Source organism: Ursus arctos, unplaced genomic scaffold (genome assembly GCF_023065955.2).
Source record: "Ursus arctos isolate Adak ecotype North America unplaced genomic scaffold, UrsArc2.0 scaffold_16, whole genome shotgun sequence".
In the NCBI taxonomy this organism is placed as follows: Eukaryota; Metazoa; Chordata; class Mammalia; order Carnivora; family Ursidae; genus Ursus; species Ursus arctos.
The window spans coordinates 62825868-62848797 of NW_026622830.1; the positions used below are offsets into that span (position 1 = coordinate 62825868).

The following is a 22930-nucleotide window of genomic DNA, read 5'->3' on the forward strand; positions in this document are numbered from 1 at the left end:
AGAGAGGGAACGCAAGCAGGGGGGTGGGAGAGGGAGAAGCGGGCTTCCCACTGAGCAAGGAGCCTGATTCGGGGCTAGATCCCAGGCTCCTGGGATCACGACCTGAGCTGAAGGCAGATCCTTAATGACTGAGCCACCCAGGCCCCCCAATCTCCACCTGTTTTTGACTGTCCCATTTTTTTCTTGAGACTGATTTCTAGTTTCATATCATTGTGGTTGGACAAGATTTGTAGCAGAAGGTGAAGAGAGCATTCAGATGAAAGGTTTGTTTCCTGGAGGGTTTTCTGAGGGCAGACCATGAGTTCCGTGGGGACGGAGGACGGTTTTGTGAGACGGGGGGTGGGGTTAACCCTTGTTAGAATTACTGACTACTACCATGCAGGCTGTGTGCTACCGTTCACACCGTAGTCCTGATGGGCTTGTACTTCACTAGAAATATTTTCTAGGAGGTGTAGGCATAGGCTTCTCTAAAAGAAAGGTGCCATGTGGGTTCATGGCATGACCCCAGGTCAGCAACCAGGATGTATGGTATTGTGGGGGATCAGAACCAGGCTTTCTGTGGGAAGTGACGGAAATAGGGTATGGTGAGCTCCATGACCTCATAGGTGAGGTCCCGAGTGACCCACTGGGTGTTGGGTTCCGTGGATCTGTTTCATCAGGTGCTGTGGAATTCAGGGACACCCTCCTGTCTGTGGATTTGTGTGGAGACAGGTAGACATCAGTGTCTGGCCAGGCACGAGGGTCGCACTGGACCACCACCAGAGGTGCAGCACGCGGGGGAGCCACTGCTTGGTTTCCACGAAAGCTGACCAGGGTCTGTGACCGTGATTCCTAGCAGCTGCAAGGGGAGAGGAGGCCGGGGGTGGTGCACACTTCCTAGACTTGTGGTCAGGACTAGTCTGGAGCCCACTGAAGTCAGCCACACCTGGCACAGAAGGCCCCCAGTCAGTGTAGCTGTGGGCACTGCTCCCATGGCACTTTCGGGCCGGCTCCATGCTGCCACCTCCTGCTTTTCATCATCATCTTCAAGGTCGTGTGCCTCTGCTCTTGCCCCATGGCCTCCGGGGTATTGTCCGTCCTCCATCTGGCCCTCGTCCCTGGTGCCCTGTGCAGTCCGATGCCAGGGTAGCCTTCTCGAGACAAACATCTGGCCCTGATGGAACACTTCCATGGATCTCGTGTGATGCGAGGATGATGTCCTGCCCTGGAAGGGGGCTGCAGGTCCCCAATCAGGAGAGCCATGTCTCCCTTTTCAGCATGGCCTGCCCTCCCCTCAGTCTTCTTCAGGGAAGCTCTCCCCACTTCCTGAGATGACAGCTCTGAACTTAAAAGTGGATGTTATTTTACATATCTCTATGCCTTAGTTCATCCATGGCATGTCTTTCAACGCCGTTAGTGGGTTTTTTTTTTTTTTGTTTTTTTGTTTTTTAGCAGTTCTGAAGGGCTGTCTGCTCAAGGAGGGGATGACCTGGGTGGGGCAGCTTTCCCTCTCATCTCCCTCAGCCTGTCTCTGAGCCCTGGGGCCAGCTGTCCCACTGAGGATTGAGGGACCCGAGCCAGCCCATCCTGAGCCCAGGCTGTGTGTCAGCTGTGTAGACGGATGCGTGTCGGAGCGGTGGGCAGCTGGCATGGGCCAGGGGCAGGCAGTGTCTCCTTCTCATTCCTTCCCTCCCTTCCTCCCAGAGGTAGCTCAGAGCAGCCTTCAACCCCTGCATCTCCAGATCCCTTGACCTATGCCTCCTGTGTTCAGCTGGTGACCTTGGAGTTTCGCATGGATTCTACCTCCTGAACCCTCTCCCATAGCAGTTCCTGGATCAGGGGAGGGGTCGGACCCTTGTCTGTTTTTGGTCTTCTTCCTGTCCCGCACCAAGCCCACCCACCTTTGCATCCTCCATGTATGTGCTTGGAAGCAAGTCCATCCACAGGGAACCTATTAGCCAAATGGACCCAGGTAATGAACATTGAAGTAGAGATCCAGGATCCATAATAAACCTGCTCTGAAACCTGTCCCAAAGTCTGTGACTCTCTCACACTGAAACAGAAACAATAATAGCTTTCTGGACTGTGAAGTGACATGTGTCTCTACTTCCAATCTTGAAGGCATAGGTGCTGAGCCTGGACAGAAAAGGACCATGGCTCCCGTGGGCTGGGATCCACAGTAAGAACTCAGTGAAATCTGAATTCGAGGCATAGAATGAATAATTATTGTAGAGTGAATCCTCCCAAGTAGGGCTTATGCACATTGCAGAGGAAAAGCTTTTTCAAAGAGGTTCCTGAAAGAAAAATCTTTTTAAAAAATTTATTTTAATTCCAGTAGAGCTAACATACAGTGTTACATTCGTTTCAGGTGTACAAGAGAGTGATTCAGTAATTCTATATATTACTCAGTGGTCATCCAGAAAAGTGTCCTCTTAATCCGCTTCATCTATTTCACTCATCCCTCTATCCACCTCCTCTCTGGTAAGCATCCATTTGTTCTCTATTGTTAAGAGTTTGTATTTTGGTGTGTCTCCTTTTTCTCTTTTATTTATTTAGTTTTGTTTATTTTAAGTTCCCTATAAGAGTGACATCATATGGGATTTGTCTTTCTCTGTCTGACTGATTTCAGTTAGGATAATACTCTCGAGCTCTATCCATGTGGCTGCAAATGGCAAGGTTTCATTCAAGCCTAGTAATACTCCATTGTGTGTGTGTGTGTGTGTGTGTGTGTGTGTGAATACACACATCTATCATCTCATTTGTCAATTTTTCTACAGACACTTGGGTTGCTTCCATATTGTGATATTGTAAATAATGGTGCAAGAAACATAGGGGTGCACGTATCCTTTTAAGTTGCTGTTTTCATAGTCTTTGGGCAAATACCAGTAGTGTGATTGTTGGATTGTAGGGTAGTTCTATATTTAATTTTTTGAGGAACCTTCATACTCTTTTCCACGGTGGCCACCACAGTTTGCATTCCCACCCACAGTTCGCGAGGATTCCCCTTTATCCACATCCTCCCAACGCCTGCTCTTTCTTGTGCTTTTGATGTTAGCCATTCTGACAGGTGTGAGGTAATACCTCATTGTCCTTTGGATTTACATTTTCCTGATGATGGGTGATGGTGAACATCTTTTCACGGGACTGTTGGCCATTTGTATTTCTTCTTTGGAGAAATGTCTCTTCATGTCTTCTGCCTATTTTTTAACTGAATTCTTTGTTTTTTGGGGGTCGAGTAGTATCAGTTCTATGTTTTGGACACTATCCTTTTATTGCATATGATCTTTGCAAACATCTTCTCCCTTTGAGTAGGTTGTCTTTTTATTTTTACGTTTTCATTGTTCTTCTGCCATGTGGAAACTTTTTATTTTGCTCTATTCCCAATAGTTAATTTTTGCTTTCATTTCCTTTGCCTCAGGAGACAGTCTAGAAAAACGTTGGTATGGTCCATGTCAAGAAGTTACTGTCTTCCCTCCTGTAGAATTTTTGTGGATTTAGGTCTCATATTGAGGTCTTGAAACTGTTTTGTGTTTGTCTGTATTGTGTAAGAAAGCAGTCTAAATTTCATTCTTTTGTGCGTAGCTGTCTAGTTTTCCCAACACCATTTGTTGTAGAGACTGTCCTTTTCCCTTTTGATATCATTGCTTGCCTTGTGGAAGATTCATGGACCACATAATTGTGGGTTTCTGTCTGAACTTGTATCCTGTTCCTTTGGTCGCTGTGTCTATTTTTGTGCCGTACTCTCTTGTTAGGATGACTGCAGCTTTGTAGTATAACCTGAAATCTGAAATTGTGAGTCCTCCAGCTTTGTTTTTCTTTTCCACATTGCACTGGCTGTTCAGTATCTTTAGTGGTTCCATACAAATGTTTAGGATTGTTTATTCGAGGTCTTTTATTCTTTAATTTAAATTCAATTAGCCAACTTACAGTACATCATTAGTTTCAGATGTAGTCTTCAATAAATTACCAGTCGTGTGGAACACCCAGTGCTCATTGTATCGTGTGACCTCCTTAATGCCACTCACCCAGTTACCCTCCCCCCCCAACTTCTCCTCCAGCAATCATCAGTTTGTTGCGATAGTTAAGAGTCTATCATGGGTTTTCTCCCTCTGATGACTTCCCTTTCTATTTTCCCTCCCTATGGTCTTCTTCCCTGTTTCTGATATTCCACATAGGAGTGAAAGCATATGATCATTGTCTTTCTTTCATTGGCTTATTCCACTCAGCATAATACCTTCCAGCTCCACCCAGGTCGGTGTTATGGTAAGTATTCATCCTTTCTGATGGCTGAGTAATATTCCATTATATATATGATCCACATCTTCTTTATCCATTCATCTGTCCATGCTCATCTGCACTCTTTCCACAGCTTGTCTATTATGGATATTGCTGCTATGAACACTGGGGTGCATGTGTCCCGTCTTCACTACCTCTGTCTCTTTGGGGTAAATCCCCAGTAGTGCAATTGCTGGGACATAGGGTAGCTTTATTTATAACGTCTTGAGGAAACTCCGTACCATTTTCCAGAGTGGCTGTACCGGACTGCATTCGCACAGGGGTGTAAGAGGGTTCCCGTTTCTCCACATCCTCTCCAACATGTATAGTTTCATGTCTTCTTATTTTTAGATATTCGGCCTCGTGTGATATGGCATCTATAGGGGTTTAGATTTGCATTTCCCTGAAGCCAAGTGATATGAAGCATTTATGCATGTATCTTTTGGTCACCAGTACATCGTCATCAGTGAAATGACTTCCCATTTTAATCCATCTCAAGACCTAAAGCTGGGTAAGGCACTGAAGCTGGATGATGCCATCGGTTGGAATTGTGGAGAATTTCAAAAGATCTCCATGGAGAGCAAGTTTAAAGGTCAGTGTGAAGCTACTAATTGGATCCGGGGAGATCTCTGAAAGTGGGGGTTCCCTGGGATGGGCTGAGGGGGGCCCTCCGATTTTCCTGCTATGAATCCTTTCTGCAGCCCCAAACAGACAGTTTCCTGCAGTGGGGCAGGCTGAGTCCTCTAGTCGTGCAGAGGTGAGCCCAATGCCTGGTACCTTGGAGGCAGGCAAATGGGGAGGGGACCCTCAGCAGAAGACCCAGGGTTAGGTTAGGCCTCAAGAGACAGCAGGTGCGAACTGCCCAGTGCTCAGAGAACTCCCAGGCCGACTGAGATGAGGGCACAAGGGCGGGTGACTGTGAGCCTTGGGGTTTGATCCGGAAGGGCTCACAAAGGTCGGGGTTCACCAGCAGGGGCTCTGAGGGGGTGTCCCAGTTCTCTTGCCCTGAATGCTCTATTGTGCCCCAAAACGGTACAGTTTCCTGTGGGCTGCAGGCTGAGTCCTACGGTGGGGCTTGGGTGTCCCCAATCCCCCGGAGTTGGGCGCCAGGATCCTGGGGAGGGGCCCCTCTGTGGCCAAACTAGGGTAAGGGTTAGGGTCCAGGGGCCCGGCAGGGCCAATCTAGCAAGCTGTGCGGCGAGCTCCGTGGAGGGCTGAGATGAGGCCATGGGGGAGGGTGAGCATGGGCCTCAGGGTTGGGGCACGGGGGTTGCCAAAGGTGGGGACGGGCTCCGGGGGCCTCCCCAAGTTCTCGTGCCCTGTATGCTCTGTAGCGCCCCAAGGGGCACGGTTTCCTGCGGACTGGCAAGCTGAGTCCTGAGGCGGGGCACAGGTATCCCAATTCCCCGGGGCTGCGGTGTAAGGCTCCTGGGGAGGCCGCCAAACCCGCGGCTGACCTAGGGTTAGGGTTAGGCCCCAGGAGCCCCGCAGGCCCGATCTGCTGGCTGTATGGTGAGCTACACAGGCTGAGGTGAGGGTGTGGGGAGGGTGAGCGTGGGCCTCAGGGTTGGGGTGCGGGAGGCCGCCAAAGTTCGCTGGGGGCTCAGGGGGGCCCTCCTGGTTCTCCCGCCCTGAATGCTCTATGGCCTCCCAAGGGGCACGGTTTCCTGCAAGGTGGCAGACTGAGTCCTGCGGTGGGGCTCAGGTGTCCCGAATCCCCGCGGCTGCGGCTCCAGGCTCCTGGGGAGGGGCCCCTCCACAGATGAACTAGGGTTAGGGTTGGGGCCCAGGAACCCCGCAGGCCAGATCTGCCCGCTATGTGGCGAGCTCTGCCACGGGTTGAGGTGAGGGTACGGGGTGGGGTGAGCATGGGCATCAAGGTTGGGGCTTAGGGATCGCTGAAGTTCTCCGGGGGCTCTGGGGGCCCTCCCGGTTCTCCCACCCTGAATGCTCTACAGCCTCCCAAGGGGCACGGTTTCCTGCGGGGTCGCAGGCTTTGTCCTGCAGTGGGGCTCAGGTGTCCCCAGTCCCCGGGGCTGCGGCACCGGGCCCCGGGGGAGGGGCCCTCCCTAGCCGACCTAGGGTCAGGACTAGGCCCCAGGAACCGGGCAGGACTGATCTGCCGGCTCTGCGACGAGCTTGGTGGCAGGCTGACGGGAAGGCGCGGGGCGGGATGAGCGTGGGCCTCAGAGTTGGGGTGTAGGGGGCCGCCGAGGATCGCTGGGGGCTCAGGGGGGCCCTACTAATTCTGCACGGGATGCTCTGCGGCGTCCCAAGGGGCATGGTTTCCTGAGGGGTGGCAGGCTGAGTCCCGTGGTGGGGCTCAGGTGTACCCAATCCCCGGGGTTAGGGTACGGATTAGGGTACGGGTTAGGGTTAGTGTACGGGTTACAGTTAGTGTTCGGGTGAGGGTAGGGGTTAGGGTTAGGGTAAGGTGAGGTTACGGGTTAGGGTTGGCTTTAGGGGTTACAGGTTAGGGGTTATGGGTTACGGTACGGATTAGGGTTTAGGGTACGGGTTAGGGTTTAGGGTTTGGGTTTAGTGTACGGGTTAGGGTTAGGGTACGGGTTAGGGTATGGATTAGGGTTTGGGTACAGGTTAGGGTACGCGTTAGGGTACAGTTTAGGGACGGGTTAGGGTACGGTTTAGGGTGCAGGTTAGGGTTAGGATATGGGTTAAGGTTAGGGTATGGGTTAGGGTTACGGTACGGGTTAGGTTACGGTTTAGGATTAGGGTTAGGGTACAGGTTAGGGTGAGGGTATGGATTAGGGTATGGGTTAGGGTTAGGGTATGGGTTATCGTTAGGGTTACGTTTTGTGTTAGGGATAGGGTACGGGTTTGGGTTTGGGTGTGGTTTAGGGTATGGGTTAGGATACGGGTTAGGTTTAGGTTAGGGTTAGGGTTAGGGTACGGTTTAGGAAATGGGTTAGGTTTAGGGTACGGTTTAGGGTTAGGGTATGGGTTAGGGTACAGGTTAAGTTACTAGTTAGGGTTAGGGTTCGGGTTAGGGTATGGGTTAGGGTCCGGGTTAGGGTTAGGGTACAGGTTAGGGTAAGGGTTAAGGTACGGGATAGGCTGCAGGTTAGTGTTAAGGCAGGGTACTGGTTAGGGTTAGGGTTTAGGGTTAGGGTTAGTATACGGGTAGTGTTAGGCTACAGGTTAGCGTACGGGTTAGGGTTAGGGTACGGGTTAGGTTCAGGGTTTAGGGTTTAGGGTTAGGGTACGAGTTAGGGGACGGTTTAGGGATAGTGTTAGGGTATGGGTTTGGGTTAGGGTTAGGGTACGGATTAGGGTACGTGTTAGGGTTAGGGTACAGGATAGGGTATGTGTTACGGTTAGAATACGGGTTAGGGTACAGGTTAGGGTACGGTTTAGGGTTAGGGTAAGGGTTAGGGTACGGGTTAGGGTTAGGGTACGGGTTATGGGTAGGTTTAGGGGAAGGTGTAGGGTTGAGGGTAGGGTTAGGTTTAGTGGTTAGGGTTAAGGTTAGGGTTTAGGGTTTAGGTTTAGAGTTAGGGTTAGGGTTAGACCCCAGGAGGCCAGCAGGCCTGATCTGCCAGCTCTGCGGTGAGCGGTGGGAAGGGCTGAGGTGAGGGCGCTGGCGATGGGAGCGTGGGTCTCAGTGTTTTGGCGTGGGGGGCCTTCGAAGGTCATCGGTGGCTCGGAGGGCCCTGCCCATTCTCCCACCCTGAATGAATGGCGGTACCCCTAGCGGCTCGGGTGCCAGCGGGGCAGCAGGGTGAGTTCGGTGCTGAGGCTTGGGGGTCCCCAATCCCCAGCGTTCAGCGCCAGTCCCCTTGAGAGGGGCCCCTCGGGGGCCAAACTAGGGTTAGGGATTGCCCCCAGGAGGATGACAGGCCCGATCCGCCAGCTGTGCAGTGAGCGGAGGGGCGGGCCGAGGTGAGGGCGCTGGCGAGTGGGAGCATGGGCCAAAGCATTTTGACTCAGGGGCATTCAGAGTTTGCCAGCGTCTCAGAGGGCCCTGCCTGTTCCTCCGCCCTGAATGACTGGTGGCGCCCCTAGCGGCCCAGGTGGCAGCAGGGCGGCAGGGTGAGTCTGGTGCTGGGGCGCGGGGGTCGCCAATCCCCGGCTTTGTGGTGCAGGCCCTTTGGGAGGGGCCCCTCGGGGGCTGACCTAGGGTTAGGGTTAGCCCCCAGAAGGCCGGCAGGCCCTATCTGCCCACTGTGCGTCGAGTGGAGGGGCGGGCCCTGGTAAGGGCGCTGGTGAGCGGGAGCCTGGGCCCAAGCGTTTTGGCGTGGGGGCCCTTTGAAGGACGCTGGGGGCTCGGATCGCCCTGCACGGTCCTCCCCCCTGAATGACCAGTGGCGCCACTGGCAGCCCGGGTGGTTGCGGGGCGGCAGGGTAAGTCCGGCACTGGGGCTTGGGGGTCGCAAATCCCCAGCGTTGTGGCGCCAGGCCCCTTGGAAGGGGCCACTTGGGGGCCGACCTAGGGTTAGGGTTAGGGTTAGCCCCCAGAAGGCCGGCAGGCCCGATCCGCTGCTGTGCGGCGAGCGGATGGGTGGGCCGAGGTGAGGGCGCTGGCGAGCGGGAGCGTGGGCCCCAGCGTTTTGGCACAGGCTGCTATCGAAAGTCGCCGAGGGCTCAGAGGGCCCTGCCCATTCTCCCGCCCTGAACGATCAGCGGCACCCTAGGGGCCCGGGTGTCGGCGGGGCATAAGAGTGAGTCCAGCGTTGCGACTCGGTGGTCCCCAATCCCCGGCGTTGCGGCGCCAGGCCCCTTGGGAGGGACCCCTCGTGGGCCGATCTAGGGTTAGGGTTAGCCCCCAGGAGGCTGGCAGGCCCGGTCCGCTGCTGTGCGGGGAGCGGAGGGGCGGGCCGAGGTGAGGGCGCTGGCGAGCAGGAGCGTGGGCCCCAGCGTTTTAGCGCGGCTGCTATCGAAGTTCACCGAGGGCTCGGAGGGCCCTGCCCATTTTCCCACCCTGAATGAACGACGGCAGCCCTAGCAGCCTGGGTGGCGGCGGGGCGGCAGGGTAATTCCGGTGCTGAGGCTTGGGGGTCCCCAATCCCCGGCGTTGTGGCGGCAGGCCCCTTCAGATGGGCCCCTCTGGGGCCAACGTAGGGTTAGAGTTACCCCCAGGATGCCGGTAGGCCGGATCCACCAACTCTGCAGTGAGCGGAGGGGCGGGCTGAGTTGAGGGCACTGGTGAGCGCAAGCTTGGGACCCAGCGTTTTGGTGCGGATGACCTTCGAAAGTCGCCAGAGTCTCGAGGGCCCTGCCTGTTTACCAACCCTGAATGACCGGCGACGCCCCAGCGGGCCCGGTGTGGGCTTGGCGGCAGGGTGATTCCCGCGCTGCAGCTCGGGGGTCCCCAATCCCCTGAGTTCGGTGCCAGGCCCCTTGGGAGGGGCCCCTCGGGGGCTGACCAAGGGTTAGAGTTAGCTCCCAGGAGGCCGTCAGGCCCAATACTCCGGCTAGGCCGTGAACGGAGGGGCGGGCCGAGGTTAAGGCGCTGGCGAGCGAAAGCGTGGGCCCTGGCGTTTTGGCACAACGGGCCTTTGAAGATCACCGGGGCCTCGGAGGGCCCTGCCTGTTCTCCCGCCCTGAATGAAAGGCAGCACCCCTAGCGGCCTGAGTGGCGGCGGGGCTGCAGGGTGAGTCCGACGCTGGGGCTCGGTCGTCCCCAATCCCCGGCATTGTGGTGCCAGGTCCCTTGGGAGGGATGCCTCGGGGGCCGACCTAGGGTTAGGGTTAGCCTCCAGGAGGTCGGCAGGCCTGATCTGCCGGCTGTGCAGCAAGCGGAGGGGCGGGCCAAGGTGAGGGCGCTAGCGAGAGGGAGTGTGGGCCCAAGCGTTTTGAAGTGGGAGGCCTTCAAACGTCGCTGGGGGCTCGAAGGGCCCTGCCCCTCCTCCCGCCCTGAATGACTGGAGGCGCCCCTAGCGGCCTGAGTGGCGGCAGGGCAGCAGGGTGAATCTGGCGCTGAGGCTCAGGGGTCCCCAATGCCCGGCGTTGCGTCTCCAGGCCCCTTGGGAGGGGCCCTTCCGGGGCCGACCTAAGGTAAAAGTTAGCCCCTGGAGCCTGGCAGGCACGATCTGCTGTCTGTGGCGAGCGGAGGCGCGGTTGAAGATCAGGGAGCTGACGAACGGGAGAGTGGGCCCCAGCGTTTTGGCGCTGGGGGCCTTCGAAGGTCACCGGGGCAGGGAGGGCCCTGCCTGTTCTCCCACCCTGAATGATCGGTGGTGCCCTAGCGGCCCGGTGTTGGCGGGGTGGAAGGGTGAGTCCAGCGTTGCGACTCGGGGGTCCCCAATCCCTGGCGTTCCGTGGCAGTCCCTTTGGGAGGGGCCCCTCGGGGGCCAACCTAGGGTTAGGGTTAGCCCCCAGGAGGCCGGCAGGCTCAATCCACCGGCTCTGCGGCGAATGGAGGGGTGAGCCAAGATGAGGTCGTTGGCGAGTGGGAGCGTGGGCCCCAACATTTTGGCTTGGGGGGCCTTCGAAGGTCACAGGGGGCTCGGAGGGCCCTGCCCGTTCTCCCGCCATGAAGGACCGGCGACGCCCCCAGCGCCCCGGGTGGCGGCGGGGTGGCAGGGTCAGTCCGGCGCTGGGACTCGGGGGTCCCCAATCCCCAGCGTTGCAGCGCCAGGCCCTTTGGGAGGGGCCCCTCGGGGACTGTCCTAAGGTTAGGTTAGCCCCCAGGAGGCCGGCAGACCCGATCCGCCGCCTGTGCGGTGAGCGGAGGGATGGACCGTGGTAGGGCGCAGTCGAACCGTAGCGTGGTATCCAGCATTTTGGCGTGGGGGGCCTTCGTATTTCACCAGGGGCTCGGAGGGCCCTACCGGTTATCCCGCCCTGAATGACCGGCGGCGCCCCTAGCGGCCCGCGTGGCGGCGGGGCGGCAGGGTGAGCCCGGCGCTGCGGCTTGCGGGTCCCCAATCCCTGGCGTTGCGGCACCAGGCCTCTTGGGAGAGGCCACTCTGGGGCCCACCTAGGGTTAGGGTTATCCCTGAGGAGCCTGGCAGGCTGGATCCGCCGGCTGTGCAGCTGGGGGGGGGGGGGGGGCGGGCCGAGGTGAGGGCGCTGGAGAGCGGGAGCGTGGGCCTCAGCGTTTTGGTGCGGGGGACCTACGAACGTCGCCGGGGGCTCGGAGGGCCCTGCCCGTTCCCCCACCCTAAATGACCGGCGGCGCCCCAAGTGGCCTGGGTGGTGGCGGAGCGGCAGGTTGAGTACATTGCTGGGGCTCAGGGGTCCCCATCCCGGGCCTTGCGGGGCCACGCCCCTTGGGAGTGGACCCTCAGGGACTGACCTAGGGTATGTGTTAGCACCCAGGAAGCCAGCAGGCCCGATCTGCCGCTGTGCAGCGAGCGGAGGAGTGGGCTGAGGTGAGAGCGCTGGCGAGCGGGAGCATAGTACCCAGCGTTTTGGCACGGGGGGCCTTGGAAGGTCTCCAGGGCCTAGTTGGGCCTTACCCGTTCTCCTGCCCTGAATGACCGGTGGCGCCCCTAGGGGCCCAGGTGGCGGTGGGGCGGCATGGTGAGTCCGGCGCTGTGGCTCCGGAATCCCCAATCCCAGGCGTTGCGGCGCCAGGCCCCTAGGATGGGCCCCTCGGGGGGAAAACCTAGGGTTAGGGTTACCCTCCAGGAGGCGGCAGGCTCAATCCGCCGCCTGTGCGGCAAGTGGAGGGGTGGGCCGAGGTCAGGTCGCTGGAGAGCAGGAGCGTGGGCCCCAGCGTTTTGGCTGTGGGGGCCTTCGAAGGTCTCTGGGGGCTCGGAGGGCCCTGCCCGTTCTCCTGACCTGAATGACTGACGGCGCCCCTAGCGGCCCGGGTGGCAGCGGGGCAGCAGGGTGAGTCCAGCGTTATGGTTCGGGGATCCCCAATCCCCAGCGTTGCGGCGCCAGGCCCCTTGGAGGGAACCCTCTGGGGCCGACCTAGGGTTAGAGTTAGCCCCCAGGAGGCCGGAAGTCCCGATCCGCCGGCTGTGCGGTGAGCGGAGAGGCGGGCCGAGTTGAGGGCGCTGTCGAGCGTGAGCATCGGCCCCGGCGTTTTGGCGCGGATGGCATTCGAAAGACGCCGGAGTCTTGAGGGCCCTGCCGGATCTCCCACCGTGAATGACCGGCGACGCCCCAGCAGGCCCGGTGTCGGCTTGGCGGCAGGGTGAGTCCGGCGCTGCAGCTCAGGGGTCCCCAATCCCCTGCGTTTGGCGCCAAGCCACTTGGGAAGGGCCCCTTGGGGGCCGACCTAGGGTCAGGCTTAGCCCCCAGGAGGCCGGCAGGCCCGATCCCTCTGCTGTTCCACGAGCGGAGGGGCAAGCCGATGTGAGGGCGCTGGCGAGGGAAGCGTAGGCCCAAGCATTTGGCAGGGGGGGCCTTAGAAGGTCGCCGGGCCTCGGAGGGCCCTGCCAGTTCTCCCGCCATGAATGATCAGCAGCGCCCCTAGCGGCCCGGGTGACGGCGGGGCGGCAGGATGAGTCCGGCGCTGGGGCTCGGGGGTCCCCAATCCCCAGCGTTGCAGCGCCAGGCCCCTTGGGAGGGGCCCCTCAGGGGCCGACCTAGGGTAAAGGTTAGCCCCTGGAGGCCGGCAGGCACGATCCGCCGTCTGGGGCGAGCGGAGGCGCGGTCGAAGATCAGGGCTCTGGCGAGCGGGAGAGTGGGCCCCAGCTTTTTGGCGCTGGGGGCCTTCGAAGGTTACCGGGGCAGGGAGGGCCCTGCCTGTTCTCCCGCCCTGAATGATCGGCAGTGCCCTAGTGGCCTGGGTGTCGGCGGGGCGCAAGGGTGAATCCAGCATTGCGACTCGGGGGTCCCCAATCCCCGGCATTCGGCGGCAGTCTCTTTGGGAGGGGCCCCTCGGGGGCCGACCTAGGGTTAGGGTTAGCCCCCAGGAGGCCGGCAGCCCCGATTTGCCAGCTGTGCAGCGAGCGGAGGGCGGGCCGAAGTGAGGGCGCAGGTTAGCGGGAGCATGGGCCCCATCGTTTTGGCGCGGGGGTCCTCCGAAGGTCGCTGGGGGCTCCTAGGGCCCTGCCCATTCTCCCGCCCTGAATGACCAGCAGTACCCCTAGTGGCATGGTGAGCATTGCCCGTTCTCCCGCCCTGAATGAACGGTGGTACCCCTAGCGGCTCGTGTGCCAGCGGTGCGGCAGGGTGAGTCTGGTGCTGTGGCTCGGGGGTCCCCAATCCCTGGCGTTGTGGCAGCAGGCCCCTTTGGAGGGGCCCCTCTCTTGGGCCGACCTAGGGTTAGAGTTAGCCCCCAGGAGGCTGGCAGGCCCGATCCGCCAGCTGTGCGGAGAGCGCAGAGCGGAGGGGCGGGCCGAGGTGAGGGTGCTGGCAAGCTCCAGCGTGGGCCCCAGTGTTTTGGCGCAGATGGCCTTCAAAATTCACCGGAGTCTTGAGGGCTCTGCCCGTTCTCCCACCCTGAATGACCAGCGACGCACCAGCGGGCCCGATGTCGGTGGGGAGGCAGGGTGAGTCGTAGACATGAGTTAAAAGATGGCTTTGATACAATTTTTTTTTAAGTTTTTTTTTAATATTATGTTAGTCACCATACAGTACATCCCGGGTTTCCAATGTAAAGTTCGATGATTCATTAGTTGCGTATGACACCCAAGGCACCATGCAATACGTGCCCTCCTTACTACCCATCACCAGTCTATCCCAATCCCCCACCGCAATCCTCTCTGAAGCCCTCAGTTTGTTTCTCAGAGTCCATGGTCTCTCATGCTTCATTCCCCCTTCTGATTACCCCTCTTTCTTTATCCCTTTCTTCCCCTACCGATCTTCCGAGGTCTTATGTTCCATAGATGAGAGAAATCATATGATAATTGTCTTTCTCTGCTTGACTTATTTCACTTAGCATTATCTCCTCCAGTGCCGTCCATGTTGCAGCAAATGTTGAGAACTCGTTCTTTCTGTTACCTGAGTAAAATGCCATTGTATATATGGACCACAACTTCTTACTCCAGTCATCTCTTGAAGGGCATGTCGGTTCCTTCCACGATTTAGCTATTGTGGACATTGCTGCTATGAACATTGGGGTGCATATGGCCCTTCTCTTCACCACGTCTGTATCTTTGAGGTAAATACCCAGTAGTGCAATGGCTGGATCATAGGGTAGCTCACTTTTTAACTTTTTAAGGGACCTCTACACTGTTTTCCAGAGTGGCTATACCAACTTGCATTCCCACCAACAGAGTGGGAGGGATCCCCTTTCTCCACATCCTCTCCAACAATTGTTGTTTCTTGCCTTGTCAATTTTTGCCATTCTAACTGGCATAAGGTATTATCTCAGTGTGGTTTTGATTTGAATTTCCCTGATGGCTAATGATTTTGAACATTTTTTCATGTGTCTGTTAGCCATTTGTACATCTTCATTGGAAAAGTGTCTGTTCACATCTTCTGCCCATATTATAATTTGCTTATTTTTTTCTTGTGTATTGAGTTTGAGGAGTTCTTTGTAGATCTTGAATACCAGTCTTTTATCTATAATGTCATTTACAAATAAATTCTCCCATTCCGTGGGCTGGTGCTTAGTTTTTTTTACTGTTTCCTTGGCAGTGCAGAAGCTTTTTGTCTTGATGAAGCCCCACAAATTCGTTTTATCTTCTGTCTCTCTTGCCTTTGGATATGTGTCATGAAAAAGTTTACTTTGGCCGATGTCGTGGAGGTTGCTGCCTATGTTCTCCTCTAGGATTTTGATGGATTCCTGTCTCACTTCGAGGTCTTTCATCCATTTGGAGTTTATTTTTGTGTATGGTGTGAGTGAGTGGTCATGTTTCATTCTTTTGCATGTAGCTGTCCAATTTTCCCAGCACCATTTATTGAAGAGACTGTCTTTTTCCCACCGGATGTTTTTTCCTGCTTTATCAAAGATTAGTTGCCCAAAGAGCTGAAGGTCCATTTCTGGGTTCTCTATTCTGTTCCATTGGTCTATGTGTCTGTTCTTGTACATGCTGTCTTTGTGATCACAGCTTTGTAGTACAGCTCGAAATCCGGCATTATGATGCCCTCAGCTTTGTTTTTCCTTATCAACAGTTCCTTGGAGATTTGGGGCCTTTTCTGGTTCCATACAAATTTAAGGACTATTTGTTCCAGTTCTTTGAAAAATGTCATCGGTATTTTGATCAGGATAGCATTGAATGTGTAGATTGCTCTGGATAGCATGGACATTTTAACTATGTTAGTTCTTCTGATCCATGAGCATGGAATATTATTCCATCTTTTCTTGTCTTCCTCAATGTCTTTCAAGAGTGATTTGTAGTTTTAGAATACAGATCCTTTAAGTCTCGGTTAACTTAATGCAAAGGTAACATATGGTTTTTGGTGCTCTTGCAAATGGGATGGATTCCCTAATTTCTCTTTCTTCAGTCGCATTATTTGTTTATAGAAATGCAACTGATTTCTGAGCATTGATTTTGTATCCTGCCACATTGTTCTTTCTTAAAGACTGGTTAATGGCCCTTTCCTTATGCTTTCATTCCCACTCGGAAACATGCATCCATCATCGTGACAGACGTTAGGATTCGGAGGACCCTTTCCATACCCTCTTCTTACTGAGAGTTACGTCTATGGCAGTTTAATTAATGTTCAACACACATACTGGGAAACACTGGTGCCTTCACTAATCGATGTTGCTGTCTCTCTGCACAAACTTGGTTCGCTGAATTAAATAATGGCACTTTCTTTTCCTTTTCACAAAACCTTTTCAAACGGCTTTCCTCCTCATGACAGATGTGAGTTGAGAGATGCTTTCTGTGTAGTGTTCTTAAGTAGTTAAACAAAGGGCATTATCTTGATGCTTGCAGACCCCATTTTGCACAATGCTCCCAATCCATGACACCAGATGTGAGGTGCAAGATGCTTTTATATAGAGTGTTCTCTCCTAGCGTAAAGCAGGTGACACCTTACTTATGCATTCATGGACACTTTTGAAAAACTTGCCACCTTCCTAAGAGAAGATTTGACTTGGACAATGGTGTCTATTCGGTGTTCTGACTGAGATTTGTGAAAATTGTCCTTAAGGTTCATCACACTTTTTGGAAAACTTGGGTGTGTTCATTGGTCCTGATGTTGGTTTGATGTTGCCTTCTATCAACACTGAGTTGGTTCTCACAACTACTTAGATAGGACCTCTCCTTCTGCTTTCACTTGCACTTCTGCAAGTACTTCTTCTTCATTACAGAAGATGTGAATTGGAAGATCTTTTCCCAAGGGTGTCCTTACCTGAGCATACAGCATGTTCCTTACATTTTCATACACACTTTTGGAACATACATCCATCCTCATGAACGTAGATATGATTTGGAATGTTGTCTCTAGATGGTGCTCTTTCAAATCTATGGCAGTTCCCTTAAGGTTCAACACATGTAATGGGAAACCCTGCTCTCTTCACTGATCAATGTTGCCTACCCAAACTTGGTTCTCTGAACTGACTGATGGCACTTTCTTTTCGTGTTCACACAACCTTTTCTAATGGCTTTCTTCCTTTTCTTTGGAAATTTTGTTTGGAAATTTTAATATGCCTTTCTTAATATTTGATAGAGCAGACAAAACTCGGTCACAAATGTGACCTAATTGACGTCTATGGAACATTCGATAATAAGTGCAGAATACATTACTTTCCAGCGGTCATAGACTATTTACCCAAACAGATGATATGTTGGACCATGAATCATGTCTACATTTTAAAATACTGAAAATAACTAGATTCTATTCTTAGGCCTCCAAGGAATAGAGCCCTAGTCCTCATCAAAAGAAGACCAGGCAGTCCCTCTATGTTTAAAAATTCAATGTAACTTTGCTGCATATCTTAAGGGTCAGAGAGGGGATCGCAGTGGATATTTGCCACCTTTTCTACATCAGGGCTCACACACAATGGCCCTTTGTCTCTGAAGAACACTGACTATCCTAACATAGACAGGAGTTAAGCCTCCTATCAGAGTTCTGCATGTGCCAGCCACACCTGGCAGCCTTGGCCTGGGCCCACCACCACCTCCCTCCAGCTTTCCTTCTTGGTGGCATTGAGTTAAGGGAGTCAACATAGCCATATGGAGATGGGAGCTCCCCTCTCCTAGTGATGATGGTGCTATTGTCCCCACCAGTCTATCAACATGATTTCTGAGAGAATTACGACACAATAGCAGCTTCTTGACCTTCCTTAAGGTTTAAAAATCATCTTGTGAGTCATCTTTTCAAAAAACGGTTTCACCATGTGTTCTTTTCTCTGGAAAAGAAATAGACCCAATGGTAATTATGGCTCCTGAGCACCTGCTCTTGGGAGATTGCATAGTGGCTCTGTTTAGCATTCTCCCTCTTAAACTTCTCAACTAGGGTGTATATAGAATGAGTCCCATTTCCTAGATGGATAGACAAGGGCTCAGAGATTATATGAATTACAGAGGATTTTAGTGTCAGAAACCTAAGTGGGATTTCCAAACTGACTCCAAAACCCTTGTTCTTCCATACAGGGTACCATTTCACTCTTACCTCTGGTCTTGTTGATCTGGAAACCTAGGAAGTATTAGGATTTTCTTGTTGTGTGGCCAAATGGAACGAATTCGGCTGCCTTTTCACCTCTGCCCATCATGACCATGAAGATAATTATCTCAGTGGAGGACCTTTGAGTAAGAGACTTAAAGATCCCTTAGAATAGAGATACTATACTATTTTTCTGATATTAAAGTGCCTGAAAGAACTATCCTTTTTTAATTGATGGAAGCTCTTGGTGGAAAGGTTGGAAAGACTATTTGAAAACACTCAGCCTCGGGGCGCCTGGGTGGTACAGCGGTTAAGCGTCTGCCTTCGGCTCAGGGCGTGATCCCGGCGTTATGGGATCGAGCCCCACATCAGGCTCCTCCGCTATGAGCCTGCTTCTTCCTCTCCCACTCCCCCTGCTTGTGTTCCCTCTCTCGCTGGCTGTCTCTATCTCTGTCAAATAAATAAATAAAATCTTTAAAAAAAAAAAAAAAGAAAACACTCAGCCTCTTCTACAGAGTGAGACAATGCCTCTAAAGATTGCTAAAATATTCCCTTACCTCTGATTATTTACTTCCCAACTATCGCAGCGTTTCTATGTTAGGATTACGATTTCCATGAGGCAAAAGTTGCGGAGAAAGAACTTAGTGTATCCAGGGGCACTTTCGTATTGTGACAGTGAGCTATTCTGTTGTATTCTGTAGTCCAAGGGAATGGTGCCAGACATCTCTAAGATGTCTAAAATTCTGACTGTAAATGATCTGTATGCTTCAGAGATTTGGGCAGGACAAGGGAGGAGTCCAGAGACCGTAAACGCCTCTGTTACCTGTGTTGACCATGGAGCAGGTAACCTTCTGTAGGGGTCCTTTTGATGTCTCTGAGCTATGGGAAAGGTGCTTTCATCTCAAGCTCCTCCATTTGGTAGTGGTGATAAGGATAAGAGTAATTTTTATCTCATACCATCTGTGGGCCCTGATCTTGACCTCCTAGGGAAACCCTCCTTTATCATTTCACCCAGCTCAAAATGACCGGGCAAACCCTCAAAGCATGGGCCCTATTTCTGCCCCCAGCACATATTGTCCATCTGTTTCAAAAAGAAAAAAGAGAACAAAAAAATGCCCTTGCCAACATCAAGGTGAGAACACAAAAGAACCTCTCTGTCCCCCGTAAGATTAAAGTCATACCGACTTGTACATACTGAAAAGATAAGAAAAGTCTGTCACTTTCTGGAATCTTCTGCCTCATCGTGATGGGTAACTGTACCTAACACAAAACAGAACAAATATATAACCCTGCCCTAAATGTTCCTTCCCTGGAGCACTCCCTTCTTTGTGAAGACTGTGTCTCCCAGGCATCTGACCTGACTTGGGTTTGAATAAAACTCTCTTCATTTCTCTCTAAAATGTTTTAAAATGTTCCTTCCTTTAGTGTTGACAATAACACTATGTTTTCTTTTCAAGTGAAAAATAAATGTTCCTGGTTCACAACCGTGACAGCACAGAAGGCCGGCTGTTCCTCCTGGCCCCTACCCTGCAGAACCAAGCATGTGTATATAGATTCCAGCACAAATGGGCTCATCCTAGAAGGATGCTTTGAAGGTCTGAGAAGCACTATCCACTCCATGGGTGAGACAAGAAGGCAAAGCTATTCCCGCTTGGAGCATTCCTTTTGGGGCTTAAAATTGCCTTGGACATGCATGAAAGCATTGCCATTTCCTAAAGCCCAAAGCTGGAACAGTCTGAGAGCAGCTGACCTAGCCAGAATCCAGGCACACACCTGTAGGAAGGGTTGGTGCAGAAGGGAAGGGGCAGGGCTCTGAGGGTGTTCTGCAGCTAGAGGGGTCCGCGGAAGGGGCAGTGTGTGTGTGTGTGTGTGTGTGTGTGTGTGTGTGTGTGTGTACGCGCGCGCGCGCTTGGGGCCCTGCCCGTGATCACAGTCATGCCTGCGCTGGGCATTGAGCCAAGGAGGCAGGTCTTGGACCCCTTGCACTCCCAGAGTTGTGAGTCATGGGGCCGGTTGCCCCGCATTCAAGGGGATGGAAACCGCACACTCCCAAACCAATCACCCCATGGGGGTGGAGCTACGTCTCTGTGGGCAAACCCAGAGCAGACCTAAGATGCAGACTGGGAACCAGGGAAGGGGAGCTCTGAGAGATTCAAAGTGTGGAGTTCCTGGCTGAGTGAATGCATGCTGTGTGCCTGTGTGGGGCATGGTCTGGGAGTAGGGGCACCCCAGGTGAGAGGTGGGGTTCTGGAAGGGCATGTGGAGGGAGTTCATTTGGAGATTCAGTTGAGTTTTCTTTTTCCCTTGATAGTCTCTTCTGCCTACTCTCTGTCAACTGGCCTTACATAGCAAACCCATGGACTCCAGGGCACCTGCTCAGCAGAGCTTTTGTGATATTGGTCACAGACATTCCAGGGTTTCACTTGTTCCCCAGCAAGAGCGAGAGTAAGGACCGCACGGTCCCCAACTTCAGTGCGGTGCCCCTGTCCCCTGACACAGTGCAGGTAATGGACCTTGAGCATTTCCCCAAGTTCAGCAGGGTGTTCCCTGTTCCTTCAGGCACATGTGTGGCACTAGGAAACCCCAGAGCCGTTACCCAACTTCAGCATTGTGCTGCCTGTTCCCTGGGAATGGTGGCAATGGGCTGGAAGATAATTACTACTAAAAGACAAGTCTGTGTTTCCCCTTCTCCCAGAAACTGCAGCAGGCATGCTGGCTTTAGGTCCGAGGAGCCGCCTTCTCCCCACCTGACAACACTTCTCTTCTCTGGCTCCGTGAGACCCGAGGTTTTGAACATCTGCATCTGAGTCAGTGAGGCAGCTTGACACAGGACACCAGCATTCAGAGAAAGCGGCAGGTCCATTTGGAGAAATGTCATATCCACGTCAGGACTGGAGGTAACACCTCTCATTAACCCACTATCTCCTGGGCTTTTCTCTTTTCTCTAGTTGAGCCATGAAGTAAAACTTTAGTAATAGTGTCAGTGTTCTGAATTTGGTGAAGGAGGTACTTAGTTTCTGAACTTAGAGCACTTTGCAGGGGATCCCATTTTCTCTGTTCATTGACTGCTTATGAATGTATTTTGAACAGCTGTTTCCTAGAAACACTTTCATTAGAAAGGGAAGGTTAGATTTACTCTTTGTGTATTTTTAAGATATACATCTAACAGTGTTTATTCAGTTGGGCCTACGATATGGGTGAGTGGCCACCATTTAGGGTTAGATGGCTTTTTGTCGTCAGATACAGATATGGATGATGTCTTGTCATTTGTCAAAGGTGATGTTTCATCACTGATTAGTCTTTTCATCCCAAGAATTACAATGAGGGTCGAGGGAAAATTCAAAATTATTTAAAGCAGCCTTTTCCTGTTTAAAAGTTAAGCTTGACTATCTAGCTTTACTAGATGTATCAACTCAATATTTTAAGGTGCCATATTCTCTCTGTCATTTCTTTGGTGGTGCAGTCAGAAGGAGAGTCTTTGGGAATTCTTTTGGATAGAGTCATGCTGGTGGCTTCAAGGGGCCTGGTGACGGGAGCCCTGGGCTGAGTTCTGGAACTACTTGCTTGACGCCGGTGAGTCAGGTTATCCCACAGAGTTTCTGTTTCCTCCTTATGAGATTGCTGGAAGGTGAAATAAGTCAAGCAGAGAAAGGCAATTTTGATACGGATTCACTCATTCATGGAACAGGAGAAATAGCAGGGAGCTCAGTAGGAGAAGGAAGGGAAGAATGAAGGGTGGGGTAAACAGAAGGGGGAATGAACCACGACAGACTATGGACTCTGGGAAACAAACTGAGGGCTTCAGAGGGGTTTGGTGGGGGATTGGGATAGGCCGGTGATGGGTATTAAGGAGGGCACGTACTGCATGGAGCCCTGGGTGTTGTACGCAAACAATGAATCATGGAACACTACATCAAAAACTAAGGATGTAGTGTATGGTGACTAACATAACATAATAAAAAAAAATTTAAAAAAGAAAATAAAGAAATTGATGGGAGGTCATATCTGTGGAAAGTCTTTTTACACAGAAACTGTTCTGCCTATTGAAGAGCAACTAAAAACGAGGTGATTTGGGCTCTATTATTCTGTAAGTAATAATTTTAAAACTCCCTGTCCTAGGGATATGGTATTTTATTGCATAAGGAGGCCTGAGAAGGCTGCAATGAAAGATTGAGATCTCAGAACACGTTCATGTTCCATGCATACATCACTTAACAGTTTGCACAGGTAGGAAGGTAAGTGGAGATAAATATGAAAGAAAGGGAAAGAAGGTGTGAACCATTCATTAGGTAGCCTTCTCCCTTTCTCAGGAAAGCCTTGGGCCAGTGTAATTGTGGAAGAAGAGGGGGAATCCTGGAGCTTTGCAGCAGATGGGGGTTCCAGGTCTGGGTAGAGGTGACGGGTCCCAGAGGAGAGCTGAGTGCATTCTGCAGCAGGGTATGGGCAGGGCGCGCTCCTGGGGTGGCTGTGGTCTCCCATGTGAACGTTGTGACAGGTGAGGGCTGTGAGCTGGTTCCTGGCTGAGGACAGTTGAGGCACAGGTGGAGAGCTGGCCGAGTCCCTTCTTCAGGGCCACCAGCCTCAGCCAGCACACACAGAATCATCGTTTGTCCCTGTCACTCCCATTCAGGCAGTCAGAGTTGCCAGGCCGAGATGTTTGCTGGAGCTTCTTTCCTTGCATGTGTGTGAAGTTTCAAACCTGAAGTGGTGGACATGATGGGTCCTCAGAAAATCCGTAACTCTTTTATTTCCTGCTCTTATATCGACCAGTGAAGTGAATCGGACCGGCTAGTAGAAGGGGCTATCTGTGCGTTTTTATTTCCCAGTTTAATTAAAGAATGGGAAAACAGTCTTGTGAAATATTAAAAGAATCCTTTGTTGGTGTTCATGTCCCCCCCCCCCCCCGGGGTGGGGGTGCTTACCTGGAGACCCATCCAGGGCTCTGGAAGCTTGACCCGGTGAGTCACTTGCGACTTGAGCTGGGGAATTAATGAAGAAAACAGAATGAATGCTGGAGTTTGCCTGTATAATTTGGACTCAGACACGTCCATGTAGCATCGGAACTCTTCACCCATGAGGCGTGTCGGGATCCCTGAGGTTGTGGGCTTTGCTTTATGGGCTGAGGTTTTGTCTTCATCCTTATCTGGACAAGAGCCATGCCATCTGGCAATGGAGATCCAAATCCTTAGGTGACCATATCATCATCATCATTATCATGATTATTAATTATTATTATTATTTTAAGAAGCAAGAGAGA

The 22930-nt window shown here is 52.8% G+C and overlaps 1 long non-coding RNA gene across 2 annotated transcripts in view; it reads left to right on the forward strand.

Moving 5' to 3' along the window:
• Positions 1–2354: 2354 nt before the first annotated feature.
• Positions 2355–22930, forward strand: part of LOC130543802 (uncharacterized) — a 48566-nt gene continuing 27990 nt past the window's right edge. For both annotated transcript variants that reach the window (XR_008959426.1, XR_008959427.1), the window contains exons 1-6: positions 2355–2460; positions 4708–4846; positions 17664–17819; positions 19131–19295; positions 20369–20570; positions 21137–21246. This is a non-coding gene — a long non-coding RNA (uncharacterized LOC130543802). The remainder of the gene's footprint in view (positions 2461–4707; positions 4847–17663; positions 17820–19130; positions 19296–20368; positions 20571–21136; positions 21247–22930) is intronic.